The sequence below is a fragment of the Heterodontus francisci genome, chromosome 4 (assembly GCF_036365525.1).
Source record: "Heterodontus francisci isolate sHetFra1 chromosome 4, sHetFra1.hap1, whole genome shotgun sequence".
Classification (NCBI taxonomy): domain Eukaryota; kingdom Metazoa; phylum Chordata; class Chondrichthyes; order Heterodontiformes; family Heterodontidae; genus Heterodontus; species Heterodontus francisci.
The window spans coordinates 117,029,688-117,047,497 of record NC_090374.1 but is presented as its reverse complement, the minus strand read 5'-3'; the positions used below and the strand labels follow the sequence as shown (position 1 = coordinate 117,047,497).

Here is a 17,810-nt window from a genome sequence, read left to right as displayed (position 1 = left end):
TACGTTCCTTTTTTCTCCCTCCACTTGAATGGCTTCCCATACCATGGTGCCATGGTCAGGTTGCTCATCCACCCTGCAGCCCCCACTCTCATCCAAACAAGCTGAAAGAACCTCAAACCTGTTGGACAATCGCAAAAGCTGAGGCTCCTGCCCTCTGGGTCCCCTTACCTGCCTCAGCTGCAGCCAAGCTCTCCTGTCCCTGACCACTGACCAAATCAGAAGACCCTATCCTAAGGGGTGTGACCGCTTCCTGGTACAAAATGTTCAGGTAACTTTCCCCCTCCCTGATGTGTCGCAGTGTCTGCAGCTCGGACTCCAGTTCAATGACTCTAAGCCGAAGCTCTTCGAGCCGCAAACACTTAACTGCAGACGTGTTTGCCCTGGATCACACTGGCATCCAGGAGCTCCCACATGCTGCAGCCGTGACACATCACCTGTCCTGCCATCCTTAATGTGTTCTAATTAACTACTTAATTATTTTCTTCAATAATTTATTTTATTTTCCTTTATTTTATATATTTTATTACGCTTAGCACTAGTTCCTTTACTATTTTAAATGTTAGGATTAGAATGGACCTTAATCACTTACCAGATACTCACCAAACAGGTAACTTCTTCCCAAACCAATCACCTACCTGCTTGCCTGTGATGTTTGATGCTATGTTTGATTTAAATTAAATTAAATTAAAAGCTTACCTGAATGCTCACCCCGGTGGCTCCCTGTTTCCCTGCTATCACTGTTGATTGTGACGTCACTCTGATGTCACTTTTCAATTTTCCCCTGCTCCGCTCCTGCTGCTCCCACCGTGCTCCTCTCTCTCTCTCCACTCCCACCGTGCTCCTCTCTCTCTCTCCACTCCCACCGTGCTCCTCTCTCTCTCCACTCCCACCGTGCTCTCTCTCTCTCTCTCTGCTCTCGCTGTGCACCTCTCTCTCTGTTCCCGCTGTGCTCCTCTTTCTCTGCTCCCGCTGTGCTCCTCTCTCTCTCTCCACTCCCACCGTGCTCCTCTCTCTCTCTCTCTGCTCTCGCTGTGCACCTCTCTCTCTGTTCCCGCTGTGCTGCTCTTTCTCTGCTCCCGCTGTGCTCCTCTCTCTCTCCACTCCCAGCGTGCTCCTCTCTCTCTCTCCACTCCCACCATGCTCCTCTCTCTCTCTCTGCTCTCGCTGTGCACCTCTCTCTCTGTTCCCGCTGTGCTCCTCTCTCTCTGCTCCCGCTGTGCTCCTCTCTCTCTCTCTGTCTCCGGTCTCACAGGGCCCTATTCTTTGCAGACAGAAAAAATATGTACAAACATTGCACCTGTTTCGACTGAACAAAATTAGCGACGGCCATTTGCTGGTTCATTCCTCAGGGCAATGCCTTGACCAATCAGAGTCAAGCTGCCTGGTTTAAATTTCAAACAAAGCTTGACAATTAACTGTCAGTCACCGTAAATTGGTGCATTCTCCATGGCGACGCCTCAACCAATCAGAGTTCACTTGCCAACCAATTAGCACTCTCTTCTCATGCAGTATAAGTTGTTGTTTTCTCTTACCTTGGTTATTCTTGCGGATTGTCCTGATGAGTGCAAGATGAAAAGCTTTGACAACATGTCTCTGTTTTCAGCAATATTGAAAAGACTGAAGCCATTGTCTTTGGCCCACAGCACAAACTTTGCTCCCTAGCCACAGACTCCATCCCTTTCCCTGGTCACTGTCTGAGGTTGAACCAGACTGTTCGCAACCTTGGCATCCAGTTTGATCCTGAGAGGTATTTTCGACCACATATCCTCCCCATCACCAAGACAGCCTATTTCCACCTGTATAAAATTGCCTGCCTCCATCCTTGCCTCAGCTCATTTATTGCTGAAATGCTCATCCATGCCTTTGTTTGCTCTCTAATTGATTATTGCAATGAGATCATTTGAGAGAGACTGCCCTTGATACCAAAGGAGCACTTGACTGAGTGTTGCTTCAAGGAACCCTAGTAAAATTGAAAGCAATGGGAATCAAGGGTAACCTCTTCTGATTGGTGCCATACCTAGCACAAAGGAAGATGTTGTGGTTGTTGGGGGTCAGTTATCTCAGCCCCAGGACATTGTTACAGGAATTCCTCAGGGTAGTGTCCGAGGCCAACCATCTTCAGCTACTTCATAAATGACCTTCATTCCAACATAAGGTCAGAAGTGGGAATGTTTGCTGATGATTGCACAGTGTTCAGTACCATTTGCAACTTCTTAGATACTGAAAAAGTCCATGCCCGCAAGCAATTAGACCTGCACAACGTTCAGGCTTGGTCTAATGAGTGGCAAGTAACACTTGTGCCACACAAGTGCCAAGCAATGACCATCTCCAACAAGATAGAATCTAACAAACTCCCCTTGATGTTCAACGGCATTACCATCGCTGAATCCCCCACCATCGACATCCTGGGAGTAGCCATGTAAATACTGTGGCTACAAGAGCAGGCCAGAGGCTGAGAATTCTGCAGCGAGTAACTCATCGCCTAACTCCCCAAAGCCTGTCCACTATCTACAAGGTTCAAATCAGGAGTGCGACGGAATACTCTCCAGTTGGCTGTATGAGTACAGCTCCAGCAACACTCAAGAAGCTCGACACCATCCAGGACAAAGCAGCCCGCTTGATTGGCACCCCACTCACCACCTTAAACATTCACTTCCTCAATCCTCTACCAGAGGTGTACCATGGCAGCAGTGCATACCATCTACAAGATGCACTGCAGTAACTCACGAAGGCTCCTTTGCCAGCACCTTCTAAACCCACGACCTCTACCACCTAGAAGTCCAAGAGTAGTAGATGCTTGGGAACACCACCACCTACAAGTTCCCCTCCAAGCCACACATCAATTTGTCCTGGAACTATATTGCCGTTCCTTCAGCATTGCTCGGTCAAAAGCCAGAACGCCCTCTAACAGCACACATGGACTGCAACGGTTCAAGAAGGCAGCTTACCATCACCTTCTCAAGGATAATTAGGGATGGGCAACAAATGTTGGCTATGCCAGCAACACTCACATCCCTTGAACGAATAAAAAATAATGTTCTCCTGGCTGGCTTCCCATCTTCCACCCTCCATAAACTTCAACTGATCCAAAACTCTGCTGCCTGTACTCTAACTTGCACCAAGTTTCTTTCACCCATCACCCTTCGGTTCGCTGATTGACATTGGCTCCAGGACCAACAACGTCTTGTTTTTAAAATTCTCATTGTTGTTTTCAAATCCCTCCAGGGCCTCACCTCTCCCTGTCTCTATAACCTCCTCCAGTCATGTAACCTTCTGAGACCTCTGCACTCCTCCAATTCTGGCTTCACTGTTGGCAGTTGTGGCTTCAGCTGCCAAGGCTCTAAAGTCTGGAATTCACTCTCTAAACCTCTGCAACTCTCTACATCTCTCTCCTTTACGACACCCGTTAAAATCTACCTACTTGACCAAGTTTTTGGACACATGCCCCTCTAATATCTCCTTATGTGGCTCGGTGTCAAATTATGTTTGATAACAATCTGGCAAAGTGCCTTGGAACATTTTACTACTTTAACAGTGCTATATAAATGTAAACTGTTGATGTTGGATAAAGGCTCCAAGATAACTTTGGGCATGACCCTGGTGTAACCACTAGGATCACACCCTATGGTGGGCACTGATGCTGACCCTGCCAGAATATGCAAGACCAGTGGAAGGTCATTAAAATGGGGCAGGTACCTCATCAATAAATCTGGCACTCACCAGATCCATACCCATAGAAATCCTGCTGTTGCCATGGTTCTCGAGCAGATGTGCTCAGGCCCTCTGACCCTAGTCATTATATCTTTAGCTCCTGAGCAAACTAATTTGTGAGCATCAAAAAATATTTGGGGTCTCTTGATGTCCTTGACCCCATCAGTGGGACCCAAATACGCTCTTATGGAGACTGGTACCTCTTCACTCATCATACCGGCTGTCTCACAAACATGGTGCCATGGCTGTGCAGCAAGAGCTGGAACTCTGGGCTTAGGGAACATAGGAACAAAGTAACAGGAGTAGGCCATTCAGCCCCTCAAACCTGTCCTGCCATTTAGTTAGATCACAGGTGATCTGTACTTCCACTCAATTTACCCACTTTTGATCCATATCCATTGATACCCTTACCGAATAGAAATCTGTTGATCTCAATCTTGAAAATTTTAATCCTTTTGTCATTTTTATGACCTCAATTAGATCAACTTTTAACATTTTAAACTCAAGAGAATACAACCAAAGTTTCTGCAACCAATCCTCATAATCTATCACTTTAGGCCTCAGTAGCAGTGCTGTAGTCCCTCCAAGGCCAATATATTCTTCTTGGGGTATGGTGTCTAGAAATGCTCCAGATGTGGTCTGGCCAAGGCTCAGTATAACCGTATTATCATTTCCTCCCCTTTAATTCCAGCCCTCTTGAGATAAAGGCCAACATTCCATTAAGCTTTTTGTATCTGTAAAATTACACTTTGTACCTTTGCAGCTATCAAGTTTTCTTGTCTAGGCCAGGATTAGAATTGAAAATGCTAGTTCATCAAATACTTTGATATCAAGAAAAACAAGGTATTTTTAATACTATAAAAATTGACACTGACCTTTCCAGATTCCGTGCCTCCCAGTTGGTATTAAGATTGGGGCCCTGTGTGCTGTTTCCCAGGTTTTCTTATGGAGCCATTCCATGGCATATCCACAAATAATGCGAATGTCAGCGGTTATCTGGCATGAGGTAGGATCCAAAATGGCAAGTTTCCATGGAAAGGAAAACTAATAGCTGTAAATTGAAATATTTCTTGTCAGCTGAAACATTTTAAAATTGATTTTTGCTAGGACTTGGATCATAGGAACATAGGAACAGGAGTAGGCCATTTAGCCCCTCAAGTGTGCGCCTCGATTCAGTGAGCTCTTGGACTATCTGTGGCCTGACTCCATATCCCTGTCTTTGCCCGTTACCCCTTAATAGCTTTGGTTAACAAAAATTTTATAATCTCAGACTTAAAATTTACAATTGATGTCGCATCAATTACAATTTGTGAGAGTTCCAACTTTTACCATCCTTTATATACAAAGAACAAAGAACAGTACAGGAACAGGAACAGGCCATTCGGCCCTCCAAGCCTGCGCCGATCTTGATGCCTGCCTAAACTAAAACCTTCTGCACTTCCGGGGACCGTATCCCTCTATTCCCATCCTATTCATGTATTTATCAAGATGCCTTTTAAACGTCATTATCATATCTGCTTCCACAACCTCCCCCGGCAGCAAGTTCCAGGCACTCACCACCCTCTGTGTAAAGAACTTGCCTCGCACATCCCCTCTAAACTTTGCCCCTCTCACCTTAAACCTATGTCCCCTAGTAACTGACTCTTCCACCCTGGGAAAAAGCTTCTGACTATCCACTCTGTCCATGCCACTCATAACTTTGTAAACCTCTATCATGTCGCCCCTCCACCTCCGTCGTTCCAGTGAAAACAATCAGAGTTTATCCAACCTTTCCTCATAGCTAATGCCCTCCAGACCAGGCAACATCCTGGTAAACCTCTTCTGTACCCTCTCCAAAACCTCCACGTCCTTCTGGTAGTGTGGCGACCAGAATTGCACGCAATATTCTAAGTGTGGCCTAACTAAAGTTCTGTACAGCTGCAGCATGACTTGCCAATTTTTATACTCTATGCCCCGACCGATGAAGGCAAGCATGCCGTATGCCTTCTTGACTACCTTATCCACCTGCGTTGCCATTTTCAGTGACCTGTGGACCTATATGCCCAGATCTCTCTGCCTGTCAATACTCCTAAGGGTTCTGCCATTTACTGTATACTTCCCACCTGCATTAGATCTTCCAAAATGCATTACCTCACATTTGTCTGGATTAAACTCCATCTGCCATTTCTCCGCCCAAGTCTCCAACTGTTCTATATCCTGCTGTATCCTCTGACAGTCGTCATCACTATCCGCAACTCCACCAACCTTTGTGTCGTCCGCAAACTTACTAATCAGACCAGCTACATTTTCCTCCAAATCATTTATATATACTACAAAGAGCAAAGGTCCCAGCACTGATCCCTGCGGAACACCACTAGTGTTCCTAATGTTTCCTAATTTAACTCCTGAAAGGCCTGGCTCTAACTTGAAGGCTATGTCACCTAGTCCTGGATTCCAGCCGAAATAGTTTCTTGCCGTCTGTCCGTCCGTTTCCGGTAACATCTTGGAACCTTCAATCAAATCACCCCTCAACCTTCTAGATTGCAGGAAATACATCCTGAACTGCTATAATCACCCCTTGTAATTTAACCCTTGGAGTCTGGTTATTATTCAGGTCAATTTACACTGCTTCCCCTCCAAGACCAATATATCCTTCCAAAGGTGTGGTGCCCAGAGCTGCTGACAGTAATCCAGATGTGGTCTAACCATGGCTTTGTATAGCTGCAGCATAACTTCTATCCCCCGTATTCTAATCCTCTAGATGTAAAGGCCAACATTCCATTTGCCATTTCAATTATTTTCTGTACCTGTTCATGGCATTTTATTGATCTATGTACATGGACCCCCCAAGTCTGTTTGGACCACCACTATTTGTAGCTTTTCACCATTTAGAAAGTACTCTGATCTGTACTTTTTAATGTCCAAAATGCATGACCTCACAGGTATCTATATTGAAATCCATTTGCGACAGTTTTGCCTATTCACTTAATCTATCAATATCTCTTTCTAATTTTATACTTCCATCTACACTGCTTACAATGGGACCAAGCTTTGTGTCATCAGCAAATTTGGATGTGGTTCCCTATCCCATTGACTAAGTCATTATTAAATATGGTGAATAGTTGAGATCCCAACACAGATCCTTGTGGGACACCACTAGTCACAACCTGCCAATTCGTGTACCTGCCCATTATACCTACTGTCTAGCTACCAACACGTCTAGGCAGCCTGCAGTCGAGGGGGTCATTCGGCCAGATTGTCTACCTCTCTTCTGTGGCTACGTCTGTGCCCACGTATCCCTGGAAAGGTAGCACGTGGTGTCAGCCGGTATGCTTGAGGCCTTCCATAAGTTAAGTTTCATTCAAGGTTTTCAGGTTTTTTGTTACAGTATATTAGTGCTGCCCCTTTCAGAAGGGGAACTTAGTACCTTTTTATTAACAACCTGCACTCAGCAAATTTCCTAACCAGGTCAGTAATTTGCTTTCCATTCTGATGAACTTCAACTTCAGGTCTGGTAACTTTGTAGAAAACTGCACTGTTGAAACAAAAGCAGAAAATGCTAGAAACACACAGCAGGTCAGGCAGCATCTGTCAGAAGAGCACAAGTCAACCTTCTTTAACTGACTATTTTTATATCCAGGTTGTATATCATAGAATTACATTGAATGTACAGCACAGAAACAGGCCATTTAGCTCGAGCAGTCCATGTTGGCATTTATGCTGCACTCAAGCTTCTTCCCATCTTTCCTCATCTAACTCTATCGGGACAACCCTCCAATCTTTTCTCCCTCATCTGCTTATCTATCCTCACCTTAAATGCATCTCTACTGTTACCCTCAACCACTTCCTGTGGTAGCAAGTTCCATGTTCTTAACACACTCTGAGGTAAAGATGTTTTTTCTGAATATCGTATTTGATTTCTTGGTAACTATCTTATATTGGTGACCACTAGTTTTGCTCTTCCCCAAAAGTGGAAGCCCTCTCTCTGGGCTGGGTTTTCAGGTCCGCTAGAGGCGGGAGTTGGTGGAGGAGTAATGGGAGGTGGATGGGGCCTGAAAATACTGGCATTGGCTGGCATGTCAGTCTTCCGATGCCATTCCCGGCACTGGCCAGTTTAACCAGGGCAGGAGGAGGGTGGGATCGAAATCCTGTCTGATCCCTGATTAAGGCCAATTAAGGCAATTGAGGAGCTCATTAAGAGCTCATTAACGGGGGGTGGGGGCGGGGGTTGGTGGTGGTGGTATTGAGATTTTCACGGAGGCGCATGGACTGCACAAGCTGTCTGGGGCATACCAGGTGAAGGGAGGCGGGTACACAATGGTGGACCCAGTGATGGCCGCCCCAGGGATTTAGCTCGGACCCATAAAAGGATGATCAGCGCAAAGGGAGACTTGGCCATTGAAAAATGGGTGTCCTTGGCACAGCGCAGATGGTGGGGAGAGTGGGCAATCAGTGAATGGGGAGTGTAGGGGGTCGTCATCCTCCTGGCACAACATGGGCAGAAGAACAGGGGGCAAGGCTGCCAAGGGAAACTGGGGGCATCTGACTATAAGGAAGGCAGCAGTTGGCAACGGGGGCATGACTCAGATTTTGGGCCCAACTTCAATGAAGAGCAACACCCTCCGCTGGAAGGCTAGAGGCCTAGGCATCAGGAAGGCAGTGGAGAAGAGCGAGGGATAGGAAGGACAAGGAGGCAGTAACCTCAGCATAAGATCTACTGTCGAAGAAAGAGCCTCCTTGACATGACCGTGAACCATTGCTGCGGGAGAGTGCGACTCGCCAGGCAGATGGTCGCAGACATCTGTGCCCTTATCGCTGAAGACCCCACACCTCGCAGCACTAGTTGTCATGTGCTGCCAGCAGCTGTCAAAATCACTGTGGACTTGAACTTTTTCATTTCTGTCTCCTTCTAAGGATTAGCTGTGGACCTTTGTGGCATCTTGCAAATGGCTGCAAACCACTACATCGTGCAGTTCACTTATGCTCTCTTTGCCAAGGCTGGCCAGTACATTCAGTTCACAACAGATGAAGCCTTGTAAGCATAGTGGGCAGTGGGTTTCGCTTTCATCACTGGATTCCCCCAGGTGCAGGGCATCATCGATTGTACCCATGTTGCCATCAAGGCACCCAGTGACTGGCCAGTCAGATTCATCAACAGGAAGAGCTTCCATTCTCTCACTATCTGTAGCTTTTCATGGCACCCCCCCCTTCCCCCAAAGCCCGTGGATGGATCCTGGGGACAATCCCTTGAATATATGGCTACTTGCCTGCCTACAAGACCACCAGACGGAGGCACAGAGGCACTACAACCAATGCAATCTGCTCACTCGGACAACCATCGAGCAGGCCATCAGGCTTCTGAAGATGTGATTTTTGGTGCCTAGACCAGCCGGGTGATGCCCTGCAATACACTCCTACTAGGGTCTTGGTCATTACTGTGGTCTGCTGTACTCTACATAATATGGCCTTCCAGAGAGGTGTGGAACTTGAGGACAGTGAGGCCCTGGAAGGAGACAGCTCATTGGAAGAAGAGGGGTTGGAGGTGGGAGAGGTGGAGGGGGAGGATGCAGAACACCAAGGTGCCCTGACTGTACAGGGAGGTGGCTGGGTGCTGCACAGACACCAAGATTTCGTCTGGATGCCATGAATATCAGGGATCATCTTATTCGGGAATGTTACAACTGAGCCCCTTTGACCCAGGATGAAGGGCGTGTGGGGCAATTTTATCCTGGCAGCGGGGGTCTTGATATCCAGAAAAAGAGACGCTGAAATCCCCACGTTGCCTTTTCTCTGGATGGCCCGCTGAATCTGGTGCCAATCAGCCATTTAAGTGGACAGCGGCGGGCCTTCCACAGGATCAAGGACCCTGTCGCCAGAAGTGCCACCCTTGGAGAGCTGCCAGCCAATGAGAGGCGGGCAGCTGCAGCGCCACCGCAGAGCTGGTGGCTGCTGCAGGACGAACACCCACCAGAGGCCAAGGAGTGTCACTGGAATCAGGCCTCAGGTAGGTCAGGGCGGGAAGGGTCTCGTGGGGTGGGGGTCATGGGGTAGAGGGGCGAGGGGGTCGGCTGCAAAGGCAGGAGGAGTGATCAGTGGGCCCACCCCTTCTGGATACTGGGTCTCTTGTTCAGACACTAGGTGCCTTTAAACGAGGGACCCCACTCCCCCAGAGCCGGGGAGCAGCCCACACAGTTTTTCGTGCTATGCTTTCTGCGTGGCGACAGGGCGCCTGCCGGATGGGTAATTGTGGCTATGGTGGCAAGAGGAGTTGGGAGTTGATTGCCCAGTTAAGGCCTCAATTGGTGGCGGGGTGGGAATGACGTTCATGGGCCTACCACCCCGGGCTAAATTTTGGCGGAGGCAGGGTGATGGTGAGAACCCTCTCCCACCACCATCCCACCCGATTTTATGCGCTCCCTGCCTCTAAACCTGCCGCGGGGGAGAGCATAAAATTACCCCCTTGGTATGGAAGTCACTCTGAGGTAACTGTCCGAGCACATCCATTGAAAACGCAGCCTGGAACGTGTAAACTCTTACTGCCAAGGAAGGAACCACATCTGCCCAAAGGAATCATTGTCACTGTTGTGGAACTCTTGATCTCCTTCGCCACCTCATTTCTCTTCTTGTCCCGCCATCAATAAAAATTGTTTCAGATGTATGGGTTAAAGTGTAATTATTAACAAGGTGCTTATAAAGGAAAACAGTGCACAGATACAGTAAGAAGATACCCGAGTGACCCAATCAGTGCTCCACACAACATGGTGGCCTCAGTACTTGGCCATTTCAACGCAGTGCTCCCTTTGTGGCCTCAGAGGAGGTGGAGGCAGCTTGCTCACTTGTCTCTGCTTATGACTGAGATGCACAAGGCGGTCATCCTCCCCCTGCCTGTGGGGGAATCATTCCTGTGGCAGTCTCCGTCACTTGGCTCTGCTGCACAGAGGCTCCCACTGTCAGAGGAGCCAAGGAGACCGAGGATGATGAATGTGCCCGGTGAGGGGTGGCAACCTTATCCTCCTCGATGACATTCCTAGTCCTTGGTTGGTGCTCCTGATGACTGGAAGGGACCATCAGCTGGAGCGCAACTGACATCCCTCCAAACATCTCTGCTCACCAGCGCCACTGATCGGTCCAGGCTGCATTGTGTGGCATCTATCCTGTGTACATCAATGCACAGTTCCTGTATGCACTGCAGGTGCTCCCGCATGTGGTTGTTCATGAGGTTGGCCACTTTCTCAGTGAAGGGACTCATGCGTTCAAAGCCCTGAGTCGTTGTAGTGCACATGAGCTGGTTGGACTCTTCCATTCTCTGCCTATGACCCTGCACTGCCTCAGGGAAATCTGACATGTGGGCACATATCTCCTGCTGCTGGACTAGATAAAGCCTTCTTTCCTGTGACTCCTGAGGCCCTGTCTATGTGAACCGAACTGAATCTGAAACTGCCCTCCCTCCTCCAAATGGAACTGCCCACAGCTACCTCTGGCACCTCCTCCTGCACATTAGTGTCATGCTGTTCACCCAGTGCCATTCTATCTAGACGCGTGTGAGGACCCACCGAGGTGAGAGTATCTTTGCTCGTGGAAGGTGCGCTTGTAAGGTGTGATGGTGCTTCTTCTGCTTCATTGTTGCCATCTAGGGCAGCGGAGGGAGAGGGAGAAGATTTCAAGGGTTGGATGTCTGCACCTGCAGGAGACAGAAGAGGAGATGATGAGAGCTAGTCTAGCAGAGCTAAAGCCTCTGCATTTTCTGAGGCTTCCCAATGCAACTTTGCGTTTGATATGGTGTCGGACGGGGTGGAGAGAAATGCACCCCCTTAATAAGCACTTTACCTTCTGTAATCACTATCTCCATCATGAGTGCTCATTTTGCCAGGGCTGACTTCTGCTGCCTCTGTGATTCTGGCTATTTCCATGGCTTGATCCTCCTTTGGCGTGATTCTTTGGAAGTACAGGCCCTCTCCGCCTGTTTGGGCCCTCTCCCGGGTGTTTTGTGCCTGTCAAAAGTGAGATGAGGCACTGCTGTCCTCAACAGACAATGACATCTGCCCCTATTCCATAGATGCTGCATGTTTCAGTGGTTACAGGTCGTCAGCTGCACTATGGCTCTTGAGCCATTCTGTGGGGTCAAAAGTGCCTGGGTGCATACTCCCACATTCACAACCAGCATGCACCGTGAGGCTCCTCAGCTGGTGTGTCTGCTGGAGGGTGAATACCCAGAAGAGTATCCTGAGGATTGGGGTTTACACTCACCTTGCCAGAGGTCATTGAACTTCTTCCTATAATGGATCCAAGATAGTTTAATGATACTTCTGCCACTCAGTGGCAGCGATTTCTACCCAGGCTGCTGTCTGCACGGATGGCCTCCTCCTGCCAATTTTCAGCTATGACGCTCAGTTTGGGTTCCGCCAGAACAGCTCAGCTCCTGACCTCATTACAGCCTTGGTCCAAACATGGACAAAAGAGCTGAACTCCAGAGGTGAGATGAGAGTGACTGCCCTTGACATCAAGGCAGCATTTGACTGAGCATGGCATCAAGGAGCTTGAGCAAAATTGGAGTCAGTGGGAATTGGAGGAAAAATCTCTGCTGGTTGGAGTCATGCCTAGCACAAAGGAAGATGGTTGTGGTTGTTGGCGGTCAATCATCTCAGTGCCAGGATATCACTGTAGGAGTTCCTCAGGGTTGTGGCCTAGGCCCAACCATCTTCAGCTGTTTCATCAATGACCATCCCTCCATCATAAGATCAGAAGTGGGGATGTTCACTGATGATTGCACAATGTTCAGCACCATTCTCAACTCCTCAGATACTGAAGCAGCCTGTGTCCAGATGCAGCAAGACATGGACAACATCCACGCTTGGGCTGGTAAGTGGAAAGTAACATTTGCGCCACACAAGTGCCAGACAATGACCATCTCAAACAACAGAGTCTAATCATCTCCCCTTGATGTTCAATGGCATGATCATCGTTGAATCCCCCATTCTCCGCATCCTGGTGGGCTACCATTGACCAGAAAATGAACTGGACCAGCCACATAAATACTGTGGCTACAAGAGCAGGCCAGAGACTGTGAATCCTGCGGCGAGTAACTCAAATCTGCTCCCCAATGCCTGTCCATCATCTATAAGGCACATGTTAGGAGTGTGATTGAATACTGTCCACTTGCCTGGATGGGTGCAGCTCCAACAACACTCAAGAAGCTGGACTCCATCCAGGACAAAGCAGCCGCTTGATTGGTATCCCATCCAACACCTTCCATCCACATTCATTCCCTCCACCACCGACGCACAGTAGCAGCAGTGTGTACCTTAAAAAAATTAACACAAGTCAGAGGCTGTGAGCAGAGCTTTGTCCATGGATTTAAATACCAATGAAAGATACACTGCTTTCCTTGACTTGAGAGCAGAGGAGGACATTACTTCAATGCTGGAAAGGATGGGTGCATAGCTTTGCATGAAGCCCTGTATCAAGCTGGAGCCGCACTCCTTCATGCTCCTTGATGTTGCCACCAGGCATTCTGGCAGGCCTGTCAATGCTGCAAGAATCACGGTGTGCATGACTGTTAGGACCAAATGAGAAAGGTGTCTAGGGGTCTTTTACTGTCTTCACCTGGTCTTATTGTAACAGGGTTTAATTTTTAAACACACTGAGCTCCCCCTTGGTAAATCCTTGATCACCACTTTCCAATTATAAGGCAAAGAAATGAGCACCAGGTTTTCTCAGAAGAAAAGTGAAATTTATTAAAACTTAAATTCTAATTCGGTTACGCCTTCAGATACACGCCGCGCCCCATGCTAGCATGCAATACGCACATGCAAATAGAGACAGAAAAGAGCAGGAGAAAAGTAAAATGGGGAGGTTTGAGACAATAGCAGAAGAGTTTCTTCTTACTGTGTTTCGAGCTCACTGTAGTCCTTTTATAGGTAATTCTTGTTTTTCGTTGGGGCCCAGTATTCTTCCTAAACCTTGTTCAATGGAGGAGATTTTTCTCTCTTGGGGTTAATGTGTCTTCAGTGGGTTTTCAGTTCTGTGAGAAAGAGATGGGAGCAGACAGGGGAGAGATCTTTTCAGTCAAGGAGCAAATTCTCTGTGGTTAGTTCAAATTCAGAAAACTCCAACAATCAGTTAATCATGTGACTTAACTGGTCTGACCATGTCTGTTAGTGTATTCGGTCATCTTAGCAGTTAACCTGGAATGCTAGCCTCTCCACCTTCAACGTCTGGTAATCAAAAGTCCATTGTGGATTAAATAGGAGCAGAGAGTGGCCCCTTTGTCCGTCCAAGTACTGTCTGTTACTATGCCAGTGTCTTTCCAGTCAGAGGCTTGGCAACCCCTTGTGATAGGCCTTCTTTTCTTCCCAACAGCAATTTTAAGTTTTAGTGTTCATGTGGCAAAATAATGTGTGCCTCATTCTTGGCAGGTGGAGGCCTGCATGACAATAACCATCAGCATTCTCTGAGTCCACTGCAGCAGAACTCATCTTCGACCTCATCCTCCGGTAAGCTGGCACAGTGGCGCAGTGGTTAGCACCGCAGCCTCACAGCTCCAGCGACCTGGGTTCAGTTCTGGGTACTGCCTGTGCGGAGTTTGCAAGTTCTCCCTGTGACTGCGTGGGTTTTCGCTGGGTGCTCCGATTTCCTCCCACAGCCAAAGACTTGCAGGTTGATAGGTAAATTGACCATTATAAATTGCTCCTAGTATAGGTAGGTGGTAGGGGAATATAGGGAAGGTGGGGATGTGGTAGCAATATGGGATTAGTGTAGGATTAGTATAAATGGGTGATTGATGGTCGGCACAGACTCGGTGGGCCGAAGGGCCTGTTTCAGTGCTGTATCTCTAAATAAATAAATAATAAATAAATAAACAAGCTATCCTTTCTCCTGACCTGACCGCAATCCACTCATGCCCTGTGACTCACTGGGCTGGATTTAGTGGAGCCGGTGGGGCTCCTGGCACCGGGCTGAATAGACAGTGGGAAACCCTCCTCGGCCATTTGGAGCGCCCTGGCTCTATATAACGGTGCCTGGGAAATTAACTGCCCAGTGTGGTATCCCCGCCCCTTTAAGGATGGGGATCACACCTCCAAGAGCTGCCGGACAATCAGAAGGCCAGCAGCTGAGTTGCATCAGCAGAACCACTGGGAGCAGCGGCCACTGCCAGTACTGCAGGAAGCCTTGGAACCCATCCCATCACTGGAGACTCAGACCCAAGGGAAGTGAGGCAGCATTGCTAGGGCCTCTCCGGCAAGCCCCAGCGATGGGGGTAAGGAGGGTGGGCCTTGAGTGCAGGAGGAGGGGGTGTTTAGGGAGGTAGGTTGTTTTCCGCTGGGGCCCTCCATGGGCCACAGATTTCCTACAGAGGAGCTCTCCGCCCCCCCTCTCCCCCCCACCTCAGGCCCACAGGGAGGTCACCAACGGCAGGGGGGAAGAGGCTGTTAAATGACTGATAATAGGCCTCTTAAGGGCCTCAATTGGCCTCTGGGAAAGAAGGCCATCATCAGCCTATCCCACCCTGACTTAACTGCGGTGCAACGGGAAGGCGATGGGCCTTCCGCCTCCTGTTGCAATTCTATGGGCCCCCCCCCGCCTCCGAGCCCATCTCTGGGGGGAGCCATTATATCTAGCCCACCATGTGCAGATCCTGATTCCGTGCTACCATCTTAATTACACGCAGTACCATTACCTGAGCTGGTGACTGCAAGTGTCAGCTGAAGTGATAGTGCTTCTTCATCAGAAGTGGTTTGCTCCCACCTTCTTCATGAGGCTACAGTGTTTGGCCGATCGGCGGTTTTTGGTTATCTGAAAGCATAAATGCTGAAGGAGAGGGTTGGGTGGAAATCAAGAAGTCCTTGGTCACACCATCTGCAGCTTGCACTTCATACCAGATAGCAGGATGAAGGTGAGGTGGGAATTGAGATGGGACATAAGGCAAGAACATACTGTCATCCTGAAAGTTCTCAGCATCGCTGGAAGCAACAGTCTCTGTCACAGCCAGCCCCATGACGTGAAGCACCCTTTCCTCCAGAAGGCTCAGGTGATATAGGCATTCCTGTTCCCTGCCAGTTCTTCTCTGCTCCTAGTTGTTATGGGCCACTTGTCCTGCAAGAGAGAGGGAAGAATGTTGGTGAGTTGTTAAAATATGTTTGATTGATGTGCTTGACATAGCTGAATAGGTGGAGGTATGCGGAAGCAGTGAGAGGTGGGTGTGGTTAGCAGCATTGATAGGTGTGTGAGGGTGAGGTGGAGTATCTGAATGTTAGGCCTGAGTCCCAATTGTTAGAATTTGCTGAGTGATGGGGGTGTGGATCATTGAGTAACATGAGAGTTTGGTGGGATAGTGGATACGAGATGTCATGTGAAGATGCGTACATTGGCCTTGACCAGCCCTGTGAGGTCATAGAACTTCTTGTGGCACTGCTGCCAGGTCCTTGGGGCTAGATGCCAGGAATTGACTTCCCTCACAACCTGCTCCCATTCCCTTCTCAGGGCCTCCTGTGGAATCTTTGGGAAGAAGTGGAGGCAGGCGGTCTGTGCAGGGTGGTAAATACCCTGAAATTCACGTCAAGTCGGGATCCCAACATCATCCCACTCGCTTCTGGCTTTCTCCGGGATGGGTTCCGAGTTCAGCCGGAGGAAACCCCTTGGGTCTGTTGGGAAAGCAGTTGAGCCAATTAAAAAGACGAGCTTTTTTTAACCGTTGATTTCTTCTTTTCCAACAGTACATGGGTTCTACGTCATGTCTGAACCTCGCCAGAAGGAAGACCTTGGTCAGTGAAACTGACAAGCTGAGAAGGCTTTGATCAGTTACACTGAAGAGCTTCAGCCATGGCCAGGTGACAGCACTTCTCTCAGAGTGCAGTCACTGCTTGACAGATGATTGCGAACTTCATGGAAGACACATCATCTGTCTAGCACTTCACGCACCTTCAGTTGCACTTCCCTGTGCCAGCCTTCAACATGGCATGGGAAAAGCTTATGCAGCTCTACCTTCCACCTCTGCGGAGTGGCAAGAGCAGAAGTCACACCAGTGCCTACAGCTTCAGCAGCAACAGGAGCAACACCAGCAGTAGCACCAGCTGCCTTCTCCTTAACCACATGTTGTTCCACAGGACAGAGGGCATGGACACAGAGACCAAGCTGAAAGAAGGTGAGACCTCCAATACAGGGCCCAGAGGCAGAAGATCAGGTCTCCTGACATTTCTGAGCGCCAGTCCCTCATGAGGCTCAGGATCTTGCTACAGGTCATTGCAGACATTTGCAGCCTTCTGGAACATGACCTCCTTCCAGATATTCTTTTGGGCCTCCTTATCTCGAGAGACACTGGATACGCGCCTGGAGGTGGTCAGTGGTTTGTGAAGCAGCGCCTGGAGTGGCTATAAAGGCCAATTCTGGAGTGACAGGCTCTTCCACAGGTGCTGCAGAGAAATTTGTTTGTCGGGGCTGTTGCACAGTTGGCTCTCCCCTTGCGCCTCTGTCTTTTTTCCTGCCAACTACTAAGTCTCTTCGACTCGCCACAATTTAGCCCTGTCTTTATGGCTGCCCGCCAGCTCTGGCGAATGCTGGCAACTGACTCCCACGACTTGTGATCAATGTCACACGATTTCATGTCGCGTTTGCAGATGTCTTTATAGCGGAGACATGGACGGCCGGTGGGTCTGATACCAGTGGCGAGCTCGCTGTCTTTGGGGATCCTGCCATCTTCCATGCGGCTCACATGGCCAAGCCATCTCAAGCGCCGCTGACTCAGTAGTGTGTATAAGCTGGGGGTGTTGGCCGCTTCAAGGACTTCTGTGTTGGAGATATAGTCCTGCCACCTGATGCCAAGTATTCTCCGAAGGCAGCGAAGATGGAATGAATTGAGACGTCGCTCTTGGCTGGCATACGTTGTCCAGGCCTCGCTGCCGTAGAGCAAGGTACTGAGGACACAGGCCTGATACACTCGGACTTTTGTGTTCCGTGTCAGTGCGCCATTTTCCCACACACTCTTGGCCAGTCTGGACATAGCAGTGGAAGCCTTACCCATGCGCTTGTTGATTTCTGCATCTAGAGACAGGTTACTGGTGATAGTTGAGCATAGGTAGGTGAACTCTTGAACCACTTCCAGAGCGTGGTCGCCAATATTGATG

General features: G+C 48.9%; 1 protein-coding gene across 2 annotated transcripts in view; it reads left to right on the top strand.

The window, feature by feature from the left end:
• The window catches only part of frmd3 (FERM domain containing 3), a 387,539-nt gene that overhangs the window by 85,283 nt on the left and 284,446 nt on the right, over positions 1-17,810 (top strand). The window lies entirely within an intron of this gene.